We start from the raw sequence: 14522 nt of genomic DNA, 5'->3' as shown, positions 1-14522 counted from the left end.
ATTCCTGATGCAGGCCAGGATGCTGTTGGCCTTCTTGGCCACCTGGGCACACTGCTGGCTCATGTTCATCCAGCTGTCAATCAAAACCCCCAGGTCCTTTTCTGCTGGGCATCCTTCCAGCCACTCTTCCCCAAGCCTGTAGCGTTGCATGGGGTTATTGTGGCCCAAGTGCAGGACTCGGCACTTGGCCTTATTGAAGCTCATACTGTTGGCCTCAGCCCACCGATCCAGCCTATCCAGGACCCTCTGAAGAGCCCTCCTACCCTCAAGCAGATCAACACTCCCACCCAACTTGATGTCATCTGCAAACTTACTGAGGGTGCTCTCAATCTCCTTGTCAAGATTATTAATAAAGATATTAAACAGAACTGGCCCCAACACTGGGCTCTGTGGAACACCACTTATGACTGACCGCCAACTGGATTTAACTCCATTCACCACCACTCTCTGGGCCTGGCCATCCAGCCAGTGTTTGATCCAGCAGCGTGTATGCCTGTCCAAGTCTTGGGTAGTCAGTTTTTCATGAGAATGCTGTGGGGAACAGTATCGAAGCCTTTACTGAAGTCCAGGTAAATAACATCCACAGCCTTTCCCTCATCCACAAAACGGGTCACCTTGTCATAGAATAAGATCAGGTTCCTTAAGGAGGACCTGCCCTTCATGAATCCATGTTGACTGGGCCTTATCGTCTGGTTGTCCTGTAAATAGTATGTAATGGCACTGAAGATCATCTGCTCCCTAAGCTTCCCCGGCACTGAGGTCAGACTGACAGGTCTGTAGTTCCCTGGTTCCTCCTTCCAGCGCTTCTTGTAGATGAATGTGACATCTGCTAATGGCCAGTCCATTGGGACCTCCCTGGTTAGCCAGGACTGCTGATAGATTACGAAGAATGGTCTGGTGGCAACATCTGCCAGCTGCTTCAGCACTCTTGGGTGTAACCCATCTGGCCTCATAGACTTGTGTATGCCTAGGTGGTGCAGCAGGTCACATAGTGGAATAGCTTCTGAGCACACACTCATCCTTGGTGAATGATGGATGGGATGACTAGACCTTTTTAACTATGCATCTGTGATTCACTTAAGAAGATCCCACATATCAAGTGCTACACTTGAAACATTTGAACAGTCACTGAAACCAGCAACAGGAATCACATCATGGTGGGATCTGCCACTCTCTTAGAGACTTTACTGCAGACAAGGGATGCTTTCAGTCACACAGCTTTCAGGTTGAAACTCAGCTAGTATCTTCATCTGTTTCTTGGAACAGAGGTTAATTACTTTATGGGAAAGTATTTTAATCTATATCTCATCTCTATTCATGCTATTGAACATCTCACAGACATCCTGGATTTTGCATTCCTCAAGAATCCATTTTATCATCCCTGATGGATGACAGATTATCAGTAGATAGCCAGTTACTCGGTGAAAAATAAGGAATAGTCTAAGTATGAATTTATGAGATTCATTCTTAATGGTCTTTTACTTTGTGCTGCAAAAGAAACACCAACTTATCTACACTTTCTTCCACTCAGCACTTTTGTCATGGAAATACGACTCCATGTTCTGGGCTGTGCAATGCAATTAGAGCCTCACAGGATCAAGATCTTAGAATAATTTTTACTGTCTTACAGACTTAGTAATTGCTTTTAACATAAATAGGACAAAACATATGGTTTGATGCCTGACTGAATTGAAAATTCAAGTCACAGGCATTGTAAAAAAAAAAAAAAATATACAAAAAAGAATTCTCACAATGGGATGTATAGTGATCTTCTAGGTCAAGTACACTCTCATTGTCATGCTACTACACATTCTTTAGTGCTTTCCATACTAAGCTATTACATTGCAAATAACGGTCACTTTTTAGAATGGTAGGTGGTGCTAAGGAATATTGGAAATAATAACTGTGCAGCTCTGACTTGTTTCATAAATTGTAGAGTAGAATGGTACACAGGGAAAGAAATCATGGAAAAAAGTGACACAGGATTTGAAACATGAGTACCAGGACTGGGCTAAACACATTCTTTTCTGGTTGGCATTATTTTAATGTGGTCAATGAATTATTTCTGAGCCGCAACTTGGAAACATGAAATATATCATGCCTGTTTCCCATAAATATGGTAGTAGAGTAAGGAACAAGTATATGATCTGTCAGGAGATATGTTCTTTGTCACTGAAAATATCAACTCTAGAGAGCCAGAATTCTCAAGCAAAATTTTCTGTCCTTCAGATAACTCTTTACAATGTTCATTCATGTGCATGGTTTTAGCCATGCAACACTGACCATACAAGCAGCACTAAATCTGAGAGCCACAAGAAGAGTTATAGAAAGCTGGGAAAAAAGAGGGGAGTTCCAGGAGAGGTTCACATGATGATGACTCCTTTTCCTTTTTGGGACAGAGTTGTGTTGAGATGGACACATAGGGCAACCCAGCAACACTGGCCTCAGCCATTCTTTCCTACAGGCAGAGAATCAAATTCACCAGAAGCTTTGGTCCCAGCTGAGACTTCCCCATTGCTAAACAACCCCAGAATGAACCTATGCAAGGATCATGAGCCACAGTTTGATCCTCTGTGTATTTAATTTTTGGCCTCTTGTCCTGACTGTAAAAACTCTAAAATGGAGTTGTCCTCTTAGAGGTAGAAAAGTAATTTCTTGGTCTGAGTATAGATACCTTTTCCCTATCAGTATAAAAATACTTTTTCCCAAGACAAACACAATTTTTGACAGTTTGAACCCTCTCAGCATTTTAAGATCTCAGTACTATCTCTCAGCAAGTCTGCAAGTTTCTGTGGAAAGCAGTCTGAATGCAGATGTTCAGTCCATCTTCAGAGGAATTATGATCAACGTACAACCCAAATGGCACTCAGATGTATCTCTCAATGACCTCAAACTTAACAGTACAACAAAAGGACAATAAGTTACAAAATACAGTCTGAGAAATTTGGTCTGTTCCATGCTCAAAGTATTAATATCAAGGAGGTTAATTTCCCTATTTTAGTTGTAAAGGTTAGCTTTAGTTAGGGATCAAAACCTATCCCTAAGGCTGAAGACTTACAAATGTAGGACTTTTTCCAGTAAACCAATGTGTCTCACAAGGCCAAATACTATATTGACTTTTCTTCCTATGTATACCCTAAAACCCAACAGATTTAAGAGGGGAAAGGAAACTTTGAAGTACCAAGAGTTTCTATAAGCCCACTCTGTTAAATCAAAGACCCACCAAAATTTGCCTCTCTGATGATTGCTATGAGGTGGAAAGAGGTGCAAACAACAGAGAAAAGGTGAGCCTGGAGAGAATTCACAAACCTGCTTTAAGCCAGAATCTCAAGTCAGATACATGCTTGTGAAAGGACACATGAGCAATGATACGGACAGAGAACTCATTTCTGCCCAGCAATTAAGACCGTTGTCTCAATCAGTAATCATTTGCACATAGTCACCACCTTCTCATGTTCATTCTGGATAAACAGAAATTTACTTCTTAAATTTATTTTTTAATTCAGCATCAAACACATTTGTTTAATTATTTTCAAAAGCTTTTGAAATGGAATCAGAAGTCATTTGTGGGGTTTATGAATAAACTCCAGTTTCCAAAAGAACAAACACATTTTTCTCAATATCCACCTTAGTCCAATCATTTCTTTCCTCTGCATGTGGTTACACGATGAGTGAAGGAAAGACATAAATAACCATGACAGTTTTTTGGCAATGAACTCTCTCTATTATAGTCAAGAATTTGCACATCAGATGAGAAGCTGCAGAACTTAAAAGGAAACACAGTCAGTTACAGTTTGTTACACTGTGGTTTGTTTTTTGTTTGGTTTGGGGTTTTTTTTGGGGGGGGGTGTTGGCATTTTTGTTTTGTTGTGTTTTTTTTAGTTACAATTTATTTTAAACTTACATAAATCCTCAACATCCTCTTAAGGGAAATAAAGGCCTCAGCTATGCAAGTAGATTATAGAAAGTACCAAACTAGTATTCGAGGATTGCTTGGTTTAAATATTCCTCTGTATTTCCACACAGTTGCTCTGCTATTTGGATTCCCATGCAACTATTAATGGTGTTAGCTTTTGTGAAGACATTTTTTTTAAAGGAGAGAAACTGTAGCGGAAATATAATTTCTGGTTTGGTTGTAAATGTCCATCGCATTAGGTTCTCTTAAGTATGCTTTTAAAAAGAAGGAAAAAAATATAGTTTTGATATCAGGCTTCTTTGTATCTATTTTCATTTTGACATGCAAATGAAGGCTGAAACCTCCGTAGTAGCATGTAGTCATCCAAAGACATTAGTCTATATATATTTATAATATCATATGTGTGTGTATGTGTAAAACAAGAAACTTTATGACTCACCCATCACATATTGAAAGAACAAAACTACAAGAATACATGAAAAGGGGATAACTGAAGTACTTCACTAGAATTCAGCACTGGCATTAACCCAAATCAGATAACCACTTCTCACTTTCGTGATTACCTTGAGATTCTTAATCCTGATCAGGTTTAAATAAGCTAGGTACTAAAACTGATCAGCTCTTTACAGACAAGGGAAATTCCAATGCAAGTCACTACTGCTACTACTGACCATATTTTAAAAGAGAAAAACTCAGTTTTCTCTCTCTTTGTTGTGGAAGAGTAGTAATTTATTAATAATCTAATTTTAAAAAAATTATTAGGTATTCAAGTGCTTTACTGTATCTAATCTAAAAAAGTACGTTCCTCAGAAATTATGTCAGTGATCCTGACTGGTTTCAATGGGACTATTCCTGGGCTTAAATTTGTGAGTTTAGGTATTTTGCTGAATAAGAGAGCTCAGGTTGATGACTGATCACTGATTACCACAGAGACATTCTTATACACCAACTTTCTTCTGTTTCGGTTACTTATAATCAAGCAAAATTAACTTGAGCTGATGCCATTGTATTTGCTTATCACTGTACACTGCTTTAAATTCCCCAAACTGGATGCTTAAGATGTAAGGCAATGGCAAGTTTTCTGGGTTTGTTCCTGTATGGCTCAAAACTGTAGTCAAGTAATTATAACAATAATGTCTTTATTTCTGCCAATGACTCAGGATACAGTAAAATAAGTTTTCTTCTATAACACCACATTATTGCATTTTCCTGCAGTCAGAAACTGAGCACTTAGCACTGTAGGAGGAAGGGAGAACTCACTGTTTTGCTTAGGAAATATCAGATAGTCTGTAGCAACTAAGAGATGGGGAGCTGAGCTGGGAGGAAGAAAAGTAAACTGGTAATTAAAGAAAACAGGAAAAGAAATGGTAAATAAGGAAAGTTAACTAAAAATGTGATTTCAGGTGAACATTTCAAAAGATAGATTTACCTGCCAGCCTATCAGGAAGTAAGAGAGCTGACATTGTGAAAGGGATTCAGGTATCTCAAGGTCTTGTGCCTGCCTCAGTAATGATACTAACTACAACAGAAGCATGTTTGGGTTTATTTTTTTTTTTCCTATTGTGCAAAATCTAAAGCCTGCTTCCTTATGCAGTGTCTCCTCTGAGCAACTCACTGAAGAAATTTCTGACATTTCATTATTTTAATATTTGAACTTCCCCTTTCACAGTCTCCAAAAGGCCCTGTTTCAACCCTGCTACGAATATTCTCACCTCTTCCATCACAAAATGTACCCAACATTCTTAACTAAATTTAAAAAGTAGGTGTTTCACATTTTTTCAGTCTTTAATTAGGTTTTACAAAACTGTTGTTAAACCAATTTTTCTCTGGCAGGATGTTAGGTAAAAAATTAAGTTCATATAAGTTCTCTTTGAAAGATTCTTTAACATTTTAAATAACAGGTGTGTTTGACAGTGAGCTACCCATATACTTTGGTGTTTTCACACAGTAAGCAGCCTAAATAGCATGTGGTAATTCTCAGGATATATGTAATGACTGATAGCACATGGCTGAAGGTACTGGATACAGAGACATGTTCTATCACATTCCCTCTTAAATGAAAGTTCCTGTGGCACTGTACAGTCATCAATGGCTCATTATACTGGCTCATCAAATACCTATTTCATACTCCAGGCAGCTTCAATTATTCCTAACTGCTGCTCAGAAACTATTGATGACTGCACGTTTTGTTCAAACAAAAGTCCTCAAGACAAAAAGAAATTCCCAAAGGGAAAGAAAATTGTTTACCTGCTAAATTAGAATCTCTGAAACACAACTACTGTCTTTCATAATATCACCTAGCACAAGAAGTGTTCACCTGTACTTCCAGTCATTCAGCAAAAAAACAATTTTTTTTTATTCTGTTTCACTCATTGGACTAATGAGAATTATGTCAAAAGAGAACAGAAAAGAAGTTGAATTAACTTGTTAACTTAGACAAACTTTCTGCCCAGTCTGTTGCCCTTTTATCTTCTTGATTAAAATGAAATCTTCTTGAAAAAAATTAAAACGAAGAATGTTCTTACTTGGCCTCACTTTTCTTTAAAGATATACCTAAGAGTGTATCTTTTTGACTCCTGACTCCTGTAAATATCATTGCATAGTATGAGATTGGATCCCTACTTTATCACCATGTCTAAAACCATTTTTTAGAAAGACAACTTTTTTCTGCACTTTCTCACTGCACTTCAGAGCACATAGATTTACTGTATTTGTGTAGAATACATGGGCAAAGAAGGAGTTAAAGACACTGGTGACATTTTTTTCCCCAAACGCTTAGCAGATTGTAAGACGTGCTCCTGAAGCAGCAATTACTGTCAGTTTTTCCACCACCAATGAGAACACAACTAGAATTTAAAAATTGCCTCTTCCATTGCATATTATGTTTTCCTTTTGTTTTATTTGTTTTCTTCCCAATACTTCTGGCTGAAAACACAAAGCCTGAGCATAAGCTATCTATTTCCCTCAGCACTTCAAGCAAAATGGTTATCAACCCTCCCAGCTCTCAGGTTAGAAATCTGTATTTTAAAAAGAACTTTGCAATTCTGACTTAGAAATTGAATTGATTGCATGTTTATAAGAATATATGTTTACATTTATGTTCTCGTTTATGCATATTCAGATCTTAATGGAAGAAATTAATAGATTAAACAAGAAAGTGAAGCAGTGCTAATCAGTGCAAAAATGTTTGTGTTGAGCCTAACAGTTTCTCCTTCTGTCCTGGTTCCGGCAGAAATAGAGTTAATTTTCCCAAGGATCAGGCCCAGGACACAGCTGTTCCATACCATGTGAGCCATACCCAGTCTAGGGAGGGATGGCTGGGGGAGGGGGCTGGAATTCGAGACTCCCAGTGGGTTGGGGCTTTCTGAGTCCTGTCGGTGAGCAGTAGTAATTGTGTCTGTAAATTCCTGTGTCAGTGTTATTGTTGTTTTCCTCTTTCCTTTGCTATTCTGTTAAACTGCCCTATCTCAACCCACGAGTTTTGCCTTTTTCTTCTGATTCTCCCGCACAGTTGTGGGGATTGAGCGAGCGGCCGCGTGGTTATCTGTTGCTGGCTGAAGCCAAACCATGACACCTTCAAAGGGTCAAACTGTGCAATGCAAAAAACCCCAATTCCTCCAAAATGGATTTTTTCATTTGAAGAGATGAAATTAAATATTTATTCATCAGTTCTCTCTTACAATGTTAGCTAGAGAAAGTAATTGATATTTTAGAAATAACTAGATAGGTAATGTTGCAAAAATCCTTCACAATTCTCTCATACAACAGTACTTTTGAAGAGGAGCAAATATTTTTTTGCTCTGAACTGATGTATGCAGTCCATACACAGGGAGGGAGCACACATAGAGATCAGAATTTTACAGCATGTGACAAAAAATTTCTAACAGTGAGGCTTTTTTTCCTATACAAACACTTACAAAAGGAATAACAATAATAATAGAGCCCAGCAAATCAGTGGATAACACAGAATATTGAAAATATTCTTTGCCAGGACCAACAGACTAATTTGTATGTTTAAGCCACATTGCTTTGGACATATGCAGATGTGCACAATTCAAAAATGAGCTTAAATGGATACCCTACTTTGCTGAGAGAATTTGAAGATCCACTGGAGTTCTAGTAGGAATTTTGCATGGTTTGTGTATAATTACCTTCACGGTAATAAAGAAAAACATTTGTTCAGGGACAGAGAAGATCACGGGTTTATAAACAGATAGTGTATCTACATAAATACTAATGCAGGACCACTTTGACAATCTTCATGCACTTTTCCTGCCAGCCTACATTAAGTAAAGCCCTAAATTGTTCCAGTGACCAAGAAAGCAGACATTATTTAGAAAAAAATCTCAGGAACAAACCTGGTACTTCCACAGTAAGATGTCCTTAGAGTTAACTGGTGTTTTTTGTAAATAATAAGAGTCAGAAATGATTCAGAAATTCAGTATGTTGTCCACAGGTGCCCTTGATAACCTTTCTTACATTCATTTCCTGAATAACAATGAACAGGTTGCAAAAACTTGCCTAAGTCCAGAATAAGCACGTTTCACAGGGAAATTGGATGCTTGCAGCAATTCCATCACACTTTTGTGACCTCAGAAGTATAGTGGTTGCCATCCTGAATAACTCCTTTTTAATATATACATCCATCTGGGCTCTTGAATCCCAGAATCAAAGCTTCACATGGTTTTAGTCACAAGATACTGAAGTTACCCAGAAGGGCAGGAGTAGCAGAATTACTGCTTCAAAGTAGCGCACATAGTCAATATGTCTGTATTTTTGCTTTCCTATTCTGTATATTTAGCACTCTTGTATTTGGCTAAATAATACTTATGCAAGATATTGATACATTCAGTGTCAGTGGCTTCAGTGACCATGGTGGATGGTGGAGTTCAAGATCCTTAGGGTGGTGAGGAGGGTGCACAGTAAACTTGCTACCCTGGACTTCAGGAGAGCAGACTTTGACCTCTTCAGAGATCTGCTTGTTAGAGTACTATAGGATAAAGCCCTGGACAGAGGAGGGGCCCAAGAAAGCTGGTTAATATTCAAGGATCACCTGCTCCAAGCTCAGGAGTGATGCATCCCAACAAAGAAGAAGTCAGGCAAAAACACCAGGAGGCCTGCATGGATGAACAAGGAGCTCCCAGAGATACTCAAATTTAAAAAGGAAGCCTACAGAGGGTGGAAGCAAGGACAGGTAGCCTGGGAAGAATACAGAGAAATTGTCCCAGCAGCTATGGATCAGGTTAGGAAAGCTAAAGCTCAGATAGAGTTAAATGTGGCCAGGGACATCAAGGGCAACAAGAAAAGCTTCAATAGGTGTTTCAGTGAGAAAGCAAGACTGGGAAAATGTGGGCCCACTCAGGAAGGAAACAGACTTGGTCACCCGGGACATTGATAAAGCTGAGGTACTCAATGACTTTTTTGCCTTGACCTTCACCAGTAAGGGCTCTAGCCACACTGACCAAGTCACAGAAGAAAAAGGCAGAGACTCGAGAATGAAGAACAGATTCGAGATGAGCTGATGAACCTGAAGGTGCAGAAGTCCATGGGACCTGATGAGATTCATCTACGGGTCCTGAGGGAACTGGCAGATAAAGTTTCTGAGCCACTATCCATCATATTTGAGAAGTGGCAGTCTGGTGAAGTTCCCACTGACTGGAAAAGGGGAAACGTAACCCCCATTTTCAAAAGGGAAAAAAGGACAACCCAGGCAACTAGAAGCTGGTCAGTCTCACCTCTGTGACTGGCAAGATCATGGAGCAGATCCTCCTGGAAACTTTGCTAAGCCACATGCAAAATAAGGAGGTGATTGGTGACAGCCACAGGGCTTCATTAAGGGCAAATCATGCCTGACAAACTTGGTAGCCTTATATGACCGAGTGATATAAGACAGAAACTGACATCATCTACCTGGACTTGTGCAAAGCATTTGACACTGTCCCACATGACATCCTGGTTTCTGAATTGGAAAGAAATGGATTTGACAGATGGACCACTTGTTGGATAAGGCTGTATGGCAGTGCTCAGAGAGTTGCGGTCAAGGGGTTGATGTCCAGGTGGATACCAGTGATGAGTAGCATTCCTCAGGGGTCGGTAGTGGGACTAGTGCTGTTTAACATCTTTGTCGGTGACATGGACAGTGGGATTGAGTGCACTCTCAGCAAGTTTACCAATGACACCAAGCTGTGTGGTGCGGTCAACACGCTGGAGGGAAGGGATGTCATCCAGAGGGACCTGGACAGGTTTGAGAGATGGGCCCATGCAAACCTCATGAAGTTCAATAAGGTCCAGTGCAAGGTCCTTCACATGGGTTGGTGCAATCCCAAGCACAATTACAGGCTGGGTGAAGAATGGATTGAGAGCAGCCCTGAGGAGAAAGACTCAGGGGTATTGGTTGATGAGAAGCTCAACATAAGATGGCAATGTGTGCTTGCAGCCCAGAAAGCAAACCACATCTTTGGCTGCACATAAAGAAGTGTGGCCAGCAGGTCAAGGGATGTGATTCTGCCCCTCTAATCGATTCTCATGAAGCCCCACCTCGAGTACTGCATCCAGCTGTGGGGCCCCCAACATAGGAAGCACATGGACCTGCTGGACTGAGTGCAGACGAGGGCCACAAAGATGATCAGAGGGCTGGAGCACCTCTCCTGTGACAACAGGCTCAGAGACCTGGGGTTGTTCAGCCTGGAGATAAGAAGGCTCCAAGGAGACCTTTACAGTGGCTTTCCAGTACTTAAAGGGGGCCTACAGAAAAGATGGGGAAGGACTCTTTATCAGGGAGTGTAGCAATAGGATGGGGGGTAATAGTTTTAAAAGGAAAGAGGTTAGATTTAGATTAGATATTAGGAAGAAATTCCTTACTATGAGGGTGGTGAGGCACTGGAACAGACTGACCAGAGAAGTTCTGGATGTCCCATCCCTGGAAGTGTTCAAGGTCAGGTTGGATGCGGTTTTGAGAAACCTGGTCTAGTGGGAGGTGTCCTTGTCCACGGCAGGAGGGTTGGAACTAGATGATGTTTAAGGTCACTTACAACTCTAACCATTCTATGATTTTACGATTCATTTTCTCAGAAAATTGTTAAAGTTACAAGTTTAATTAATTGCAGTAATTGCATCATCTTTGCCTTCAGTAAGGTGAACTGAAGTAATTTTAACAAACATATTGGCAATAATAAAACAAGAGCTAATGCATGAAATTTTCTTTAGTCTTTCTAGCAGCAGATCTCAAAGGAATATTAGGATCTACCTATTTGAACTTTAAAATAATATGGATGAAAATAATCCCCACTTACATGTTTGATTTCAGGGCTTCTATACTTTTTCTTCAGATTAATTTATGCTACCTTATTTATTTTCAAATCACTTGCTGCAAACTGGATGCATAAGGTATTGTTCCTTGGTCTTGATATACAGATGGTGATTTTCTGTCCATCATTAATTATATCTGTCGATTTGGGAAAATATATTATATTAGCTTACAATTCAGCTTTAATTTCCACTGAATTAAATATTGGGGCAAGCAAATAATTTTTCATAAAACCAAGACCATTAGCAGCAGCTCTAATTGTCTTTTCACATAAGAAGAAGAAAACTTTTTTTTGTAAAATCAATTAAACAGCTTTTCCTGATGTTTACAAAGAAAACATTGTAGAACTGACTAAAAATGAAATTGGCTTACAATAAATGCAAAAATGAATCCAGAGTAATTTCATTCAGTAAGTAAAATGAAAAAGGCAAATAAGCAGAAGAAAATGTGGAAAGCAAAGTTGTTTTTTTTCTCCCAGAACACCTTTTGGTGTCCAATACTTAGAAGTGGTTTCCTATCATACAATTACAGATTCTTCATTTTACGTACAAAATGGACAGCAATCTTGTATTTTGGGTGACAGGCTCCGTTAATAATGTGATCTATATTTTACTCATACATCAAGTGTGACATTCATTATGAACTTAATTGAAATTCACACTGATGGTATCACCAGCAACAGCAGTGAGGATGGAAGAAAGCCAGGAATCATGTCCTCTCAAATGAACCTGAGGAGGAAAGGCATTGAAAATAAGCAGTGCTGGGAGAATATTCTGTATTACTGAGCCGTACTGCAAGATCGGTCAACTTATTGATGAAGACAATATCAAACCCTTGGGTCTGAGAGCACACAATGAAAAAAGCAAACATCAACACTTTTAATTACTAAAAGCAAGTTACATGAGGAAATAAACTCATATTGAGGCCTCTGTTTAACCAGCCTGAGTGATTAAAGAGGGAAATTGAAAGAAGTGAAGAGTTTGTTGAAGATCACTTGACGTGAAGAAAAAAATAGACAGAGCAAATAAAGAAATAAAGATGTATTGTGCACCTGTATGAGCCTTATTAGGATGTATGTACACGAGCTCCAGGGTTCAATAGCCCTACAACTATTGAAATAGCTTGCCCATGGCAGTAATGCCAAGAGGCTGTGAAAAGGTTCAGGTAAGTTTTTTAGCCATTTCTTTCAATCTATACTGTCATGACTGAACTCCCGTCAGTCCCCAAACAAAATCACAGAAAGGCTGAGGTTGGAAGGGACTTCCAGATGTATTTGGTCCAAACTTCCTGTGCAAGCAGGGCTATCTAAAGCCAGTTGCGCAGGATCATGTCCAGACAGCCTTTAAATATCATAGAATCATAGAATCATAGAATTGCTGAGGTTGGGAGGGACCTTTAAGATCATCAAGTCCAACCATTAACCTAACCTGACAAAACCACTTCTAAACCATGTCCCCAAGTACCACATCTACCCTTTTTTTAAACACCTCCAGGGACGGCGAATCCACCACCTCCCTGGGCAGCCTATTCCAATGTTTAATAACCCTTTCAGTGAAAAAATGCTTCCTAATATCCAATCTAAACCTCCCCTGACATAACTTAAATCTATTTCCTCAGCCCCCACCTCACTACAGCCTCCTTTCAGGTACTTGTAGAGGGTGATAAGGTCTACCCTCAGCCTCCTCTTCTCCAGGCTAAACAACCCCAGTTCCCTCAGCCGCTCCTCATAAGATTTGTCCTCCAGACCCTCACTAGCTTTGTTGCCCTTTTCTGGACACACTCCAACATCTCAATGTCCTTCCTGTAGTAAGGGGCCCAAAACTGAACACAGTACTCAAGGTGGGGTCTCACCTGTGCTGAGTACAGGGAGATGATCACTTCCCTAGCCCTGCTCACCACACTATTTCTGATACAAGCCTGGATGTCGTTGGCCTTCTTGGCCACCTGGGCACACTGCTCTCTCATATTCAGCCAGCTGTCAACCAACACCCCCAGATTCTTTTCTGCCAGGCAGCTTTCGAGCCACTCTTTCCTAAGCCTGGAGCATTGTATGGGGTTGTTGTGACCCATGTGCAGGATCTGGCGCCTGGGCTTGTTGAACCTCACACCATTGGCCTCAGCCCATTGGTCCAGCCTGTCCAGATCCCTCTGTAGAGCCATCCTACCCTCAGGCAGATCAACACGCCCCCCTAGTTTAGTGTCATCTGCGAACTTACTCAGGGTGCACTCGATCCCTTTGTCCAGGTCATTGATAAAGATATTAAAGAGAACTGCCCCAGCACCGAGCCCTGGGGAACACCACTTGTAACTGGATACCAACTGGATTTAAGTCCGTTCACCACCATTCTCTAGGCACAGGCATCCAGCCAGTTTTTTACGGAGCAAAGAGTACACCTGTCCAGGCCATGAGCAGCCAGTTTGTCCAGGAGAATGCTGTGGAAAACGGTGTCAAAAGCTTTGCTAAAATCCAGGTAGATATCCTTGAGGATGGAGATTCCACAGCCACCCTAGGAAACCTGTGCTATTGCTTGGTCACCCTCACAGTAAAAAAGTGCTTCCTGGCATTCAGAAGTAACATCCTGTGTTTCAGGTTGTGCTCATTGCCTCTGGTCCTTTTACTGGGCACCACTGAAAAGAGCCTGGCTCTGTCTTTGTTACTGCCTCCCTTCAGGTATTTAAATAAATTTATAAGATCCCCTCTGAGCCTTCTCTTCTCCATGCTAAACAGTCCTAGCTCTCTCAGCTTTTCCTTATAGAAAAGATGCTCCAGCCCCATTAACATCTCAGTGGCCCTACATTGTACTCTCTCCAGTCTGTCCATGTCTCTCAAACTGGGGAGCCCAGGACTAGACACTGTACTCCAGATGTGGCCTCACCAGTGCTGAGCAGAGAGGAAGGATCACCTCCCTCAATCTGCTGGCAATACTTGCCTGTTGCAGCCCAGGATACCATCAGCCTTCTTTGCAGCAAGGACACATTACTGGCTCATGTTCAGCTTGGTGTCCACCAAGCCCTCCAAGTCTTTTTCAGCCAAACTGCTTTCCAGCTTGGTGGCACCCAGCGTACAAATATTTTACATCTAACTGGAACATCTACACAGCCTTTTTAGCCATTATTTTTATAAAAGCATAATCATGGGCTTTTCTATCTCACTGCATGTTTATTGCACAAATTTTGGAAGAAAACAGCAGGCAACTTTGCAGCAATGAAAAGATGTAGACTCCTTGCACTGGAGGTTCAGAATGTCTAACACAGTATCTGATGTACTCAGCTCGATCGTATTTCACTACTGTAGTTATA

Source organism: Vanellus vanellus, assembly GCF_965231255.1.
Source record: "Vanellus vanellus genome assembly, chromosome: 6".
NCBI classification, from domain to species: domain Eukaryota; kingdom Metazoa; phylum Chordata; class Aves; order Charadriiformes; family Charadriidae; genus Vanellus; species Vanellus vanellus.
Note: the sequence above shows the minus strand (reverse complement) of the source record.